Source organism: Mustela nigripes, chromosome 1 (assembly GCF_022355385.1).
Source record: "Mustela nigripes isolate SB6536 chromosome 1, MUSNIG.SB6536, whole genome shotgun sequence".
In the NCBI taxonomy this organism is placed as follows: domain Eukaryota; kingdom Metazoa; phylum Chordata; class Mammalia; order Carnivora; family Mustelidae; genus Mustela; species Mustela nigripes.
Window position 1 is genome coordinate 185,248,165 of NC_081557.1, and position 6,000 is coordinate 185,254,164.

General features: G+C 35.8%; 1 pseudogene; it reads right to left on the reverse strand.

The window, feature by feature from the left end:
• Nucleotides 1-4,507: 4,507 nt before the first annotated feature.
• Nucleotides 4,508-4,636, reverse strand: LOC132008786 (U4 spliceosomal RNA; annotated as a pseudogene).
• Between the last annotated feature and the right edge of the window lie 1,364 nt (nucleotides 4,637-6,000).

Here is a 6,000-nt window from a genome sequence, read left to right on the forward strand (position 1 = left end):
TCTTGAACTAATTTCCTTCCTTACTTACTTTCTTTCTTTTTTTCTTTTTTAATATTGAACTTTCAATTGACTTTTATCCATGCATGATTCTGTTACATCAATAATTGGTCATTTGAAAAACTTAGTTCACACAGTTATGCAAATGCAAATACATTTCATTATACGATGTCAAAAAACTCCACGTTTGTTCATATTACCACAAATTCAATCAGAAAAGTTGGTCGAGTTCACAGAGATGGAAGCTGATATTTCAAAAATTTAATTTCAGTTCTAAATCATAAATGTTGTCATTGGCAATAAATACTATTACTTGTATTCTTAAAGTGACAGTCTCATTTCATTCATTTTTTGAGAAAATATTTGCCGGATAGTCAAGTCTGATAGTCACAGTTTGTCCATCAGATGTTCTTTCAATTAAAAATGGTGTTTCATTAAAAAAAAAAAAGTGAACAGTTTACCTCACAATTCACATTACACAAAAGTGCTTTTCAGTCCTAGTTTGGTATGCAGCAGGAGATGTACTCAACCATGAAATTTAATAAAAATAATTTTTTTATTGCTTAGTCACATGTATTCTTAGGTGAAACTGGCTCTTTTTTTTTTTTTTTAAACTGTGAGTGTATGGCAGTGAAAATGCAGTGACTACTAGCACAGCACACACTACTTTTGAATCCTGTCAAGGTACCAGCAATTTTAACTATTGCTTTTGTAGCTATCACTGGAAATGTCAACACAGTGAAAAAGTCAAAAGATTTTTAGTTTTATTTTTTAAAATTTTATTTATTTATTTATTTGGTAGAGAGATTGGGAACACAAGCAGGGGAAGTAGGAGAGGGAAGCAGGTTTCCCACTAGCCAGGGAGCCTGATACAGAGCTCCATCCCAGGACCCTAGGATCATGAGCTGAGCTGAAGACAGCTGCTTAATGACTGAGCCACCCAGGCACCCCAATTTTTAGTGTTTTTATGAAAGTAATTTTGACCTTATGGATACCCTGAAAAGGTTTTAGGGATCCTTTCTTAGTGATCTAAAGAGCATATTTGAGAATAGCTAATTACACTCGAGAATGAATTACAGTGGAAAATAGGAAGAGAGAGCATATTTATTATATTTTTCTTTAAACTGGCTCCTCTGTCCATATTCCCTGTCTTGTTTAATGGCACCACTTTCAGTGAAGGTCCGGGCAGGAAAAAGGATGGGCATACTCAAACTGGGTGATTCAGTTGGTTAAGCGACTGCCTTTCGTTTGGGTCATGATCCTGGAGTTCCAGTATCAAGTCCCATATCAGGCTCTCTGCTTTGGGGGGTGGGTGGTCTGCTTCTTCCTTGACCTCTCCACTCTTATGCTTTCTCTCTCTCATCTTCTTTTTCAAATAAATAAGTAAAATCTTAAAAAAAAATAAAGATCTATTAAATAAGCTAAAGGGAGGTGTGTAAGTAAGTTTTATGGAAACAAAGAAAGAACAAGTGCAGTACTCCAAGGTTAGCCACAGCAGAAAGTGTTACCACCCAAGACCTGAAGGGACAAGTGGAGAGCGTAATTACTGGACCCTGGAGGGAGGAGCTCAGAAAGAGGCCTGCCTGAAGTAGGCCTTCAGTTAGAGGACAGAGTCAACCTGTGGTGAACCCTCAGAAAAAGAACTAGAAGAACTTCTTGACCTCTCATCCCTGCCTTCTCCCATCTCTTCTCCTTACTTCCCACTTGCCTAACTCACAGGGAAACCAGAGGGCAAGGGCAGAATTCGCACAGATTAGCCCCTGGGCTCAAGTCTAGTGACTAGTGAAGAATAGATCTCAAAGGACAGAAGGAAGACAGGCAGGGATTCAACTCAGTCTTGGAAGGCATTTTACACTTTCTTCAGTAAACCCATAATTCAAGCATTCACTGGATCTGCTGTTTTGCTTTCCTAATTTAACTCAGCATTTTTCATATTTGACTCCTCTCATCACTGTTTCTGTTCAGGATTTCCTCAGTGCTTATCTAGGCATTATAATATTTTCCTAACAGGTCTTTGCTTATCTAGTCTTCTCCAATCCATCTTACATATTGCTAGCATAATGCTCATTTTAAATACATATCTAATCATAATTCTGAGCTGTTTAAAAACGTTGATATTTTATTGAGCCCATATTACCATAGGATTAAAGCCTAACATTCTTTTGGGGGTTATATAGATCCCTCCATAATTCTACTCCTGCCTACTGATACTGCTTTCAACTCCTACTTTTCCCACCCTTCTATCATATGTTCCAATCAAAGGCAGCCATCTTACCTAAATGCTTTTATTCCTCTGTGTATTTGCATGTTATTCTTACTACCTGAGACTCTCCCTCCTCATATCCTTTGAACTCTTACTCATTTTGCTTTGTTTTTCTCCTTCCCTCCCCCTCCTCCTTCTCCTCTTTCTTACATAACGAAGCTGATAAACTAGTGTTCATTATGCTTTTAAAATGTATTTAATTTATTTGAATAGGTAATACATATACAAAATTATATGGTGTGGATATCCTTTTCATCCTCCATAATGCAACTTAACAGGATATCCTCTATAAAGCCTCTGTTTAGCTTTGCTCCATCCATCACCACCAACCCAGTTCTGGTGGCAATAACTCCTTCTCTTTGCATTTCCTGAAGTCTGTATATATATATCGAAGGTAGGATTTATTCTTGATTATCAATGGATGTATTTTCTGTTCCTAGTCATTCTTTTTATCCATATAGCCTAATTTTCTATTCAATATAGACAGTAAGCATCCATTGCCTCAGGAGACAGATGATGCCACAACAAAAAGGAAGAAAAAAGTCATTTTCATTTCTGAAGCAAAGCTTTTGATTTATAATATCTTAGGTACTTTGAGCTTCCAAAACCTCAGAAGATGAAGAGTATACATTTTATGCTGATAAATCATGGAGTTAGAAGAATGTATAATGATATAAAAACAACATTTTCTCATTCTAGGGGGAAAAAACATTCTATGAGCGGGGAAGAAAAGGGAGACTCAAAGTGGAAGTAGAGAGAAGGTGATACCAGGGGCTCCCTGAGGATGTACCCTGAGCCTCATGTTCTCAGCTTCATGTCATAGAATATACAATGGAAATCCTAGGTCACTTGCAGAAGATGAAAAATGAGAGCAGAGATTTCCAGAGTGGAGCTGCATGATTAGAGTAGCAAAGACTACTCAGATAGTGTCTGAGCAAAGGTGCCTGAGACAGACTCCAGAGTTTTCTTATACCCAGGGTGGTATGAGTGAAAATCAGTTGTTTGTTATATGCCTCTGACGGGGGCTCATAAGTACTTTAGAGAGCTGGTCTTCCAGATTAGGGTTTAAATATGATTAAAAAGAGAAAAACAGGCTTGCATGGACTAAAAACTAGAGAACCAATGGGAATATGAACATTTTAGCAGGGGCCAGTGCAATGGGAGGGTAACAACCATTAATAGACTGTTCCCATTCTATTCCCCACTGTTTCTTCCTCCATTCTATCTAGGCTCTGAGAGATTCCTTAGAACACTGAAATAATTCTAAGGATCAGGAGGAATGTGAAGTATGAATCGGCAGAGGGAACTCAAAAGTTTTCTTGAGGCTATTCTAAATTGACTGATTCTGAGATTAAATTTCTATTATCAAGCAGAATGGAAGTCACAATAGAAATATGTTGAATTACTGAAAAAGTAAAATCACAATTCATGCACACTGTGTTTGAAGACTGTTTTTTTTTTAATATCCTGACCTTCTAATATGGGATTTATAACACTTTATTTCATTTATTTGTTTCCAAATCTGTCTTCCCCATCTAGATTGTAAACGTTTGAAAGACAGGAAATTGTTTTTATTCATTTCAGTATTACCAGAGCCTTCATAATACCTGCCCACAATGGTTCTTCAAGCAGTGTGGAATTATCACAAGATCATTGACTCTTTCATAGGTACAGGTTTCAGATTGGCCACTAAAGTGGTTTGGAAATATGTTTATTTCTTTATTTATTCATTTCTCTCTTCCTTTTTGATTTTACTGCTATCATGAAGAAAGTGAAAGTGAAAGAATAGGAAGAAACAATTGTATCTTAATAACACAAAAATTGGATTCTAATCTTCAATATCCACATACACATATTGAAAGTAGACAGTGAAACTCTGGCTATCTTTATGAGTGGGCTATTAGCCCTTGAGAGTTAATTAACAGCAACATAAATTGACTCCACATAAATGAAAAAGAAAAAAGATAATTAGAAATGTAATTAGATCCCATCATGCTATTATGAATGAGTCAGCAAAAAAATCTAAAGGATTTTACTCTTCTGTTATTTATATATCTTAACATATTTATGCATAAAAATGCCAAATAGTATGAGATAGGAAAGAGCAATTGCATATATGCAGTTAATTATGAAATTTCCCTACAGCAATTCTCTTATTTTTTATGCGGGCTGACAGGTAAAAGACATTAATTATAATGTACAGGCATTTGATAATGTGTGCGTGTGTGGAGGGGGAGAATGCATGCATATGCATGCCCATATACATATATACAAAAATAACAAGTCTTTTGAAGTTTAAACTCCAAACTTTTTAATTAGCAATAATTGCGCCTCGGATAAACCTCATTGGCTACGATACTGCCACTGCGCAAAGCTAAAACTCCAAACTTTTTAAACTTTAAATTGAGAGGTATGAATTTATAGAACTCAAAATCAATCAGTTATCCAACAACATTCCTTTAATTGTGTACTCTCAATTCTATTAAACTTTGTGGGAGAATAAAATGTTATTTGAAAACATACTGCTTGCTTTAAAGCAGCTTATCCTGCAACTGAAAAAAGAAAATGCATACTGATAAAATAGTAAAAGAATATTGGTAGACTATGTCATGAAATAAAGCCTCCTCCATAACACTCTATTCTATGACTCGCAGGTTGAAATTAAAGAAAATGCTTTACCACAGGGGCATCTGGGTGGCTCAATCAATTAAGCATCTGTCTTCTGCTCAGGTTATGATGATCCCAGCATCCTAGGATCAAGCCCCTCATTGAGTCCCCTCATTGAGGCCTCCATCTAGCTCCCCCATCGAGACCTGCATCAAGAATTCTGCTTCTTCCTGTCCCTCTGCTCCTTCCCACTTGGGTTCTCTCTCTCTTACTCACTCTTTCTTTCTCAAATAAATAAAAATCTTTTAAAAAAATGCTTTACCACCAACCGCATCCAATTTAACTTCATAAATTTAATATGGTCATAGCAGGTTATAGAGAGTAATCATTTGATTGGTCTCTGAAATATCTCAAATGTACACAATGAAAAACTTTTTTACTTTAATAAATATATTTATGTTTCATGGCATTTATTAGAGTTATTGTCCTGTTTCTTCATTGCTTTCATTGAAATAATATTTATATGATAAATCATTTTGAGTTAATCATACGTACTAATAACAATTCACATCTAATGGGAAAAACTGTATTTATATTAAATATCTCAATGACATGCATAGCTTATAATAAAAATGTAGCAGTAGATGGCTGTATTTTCTATCACGAACCCCCCCACCATCCACCTTACATAACACTTCAACTGACTGGACCATGAATGAGCAGCTAACCCAAGTAAGGAAACTTATAGATTGACCAGAAAGCCTAAAAGTGAACAAGACTCAAAAGCTCTGCAAAAATTGAGATGAATTGGGCCAACATTGTTGTATATTCTGGAGCAGTCTTCACATCCACAGAAAAATTCAGGCAGGTACAGCAGAAGCTATAAATGAAAAGATGCAGAGAGATCATGAATTCCAGTAAGAGCCATGATGGGTCATGTTAAAGCAGAAGTATAAGAAGACCGAAGCTATCAATAATCATATACTAGAAAAAAAAAAAGAAATATAAAATCAGTTTGTAGTTGAAACAAAAGAGAAAAGACTAAAAAAGGAGGAATGGGAAAGCAAGTAGAGAGATTATATTCCTTGCTAGTTTCTAAAGGGAAGATTCATAAATTCTCACTTCTGAGGTCC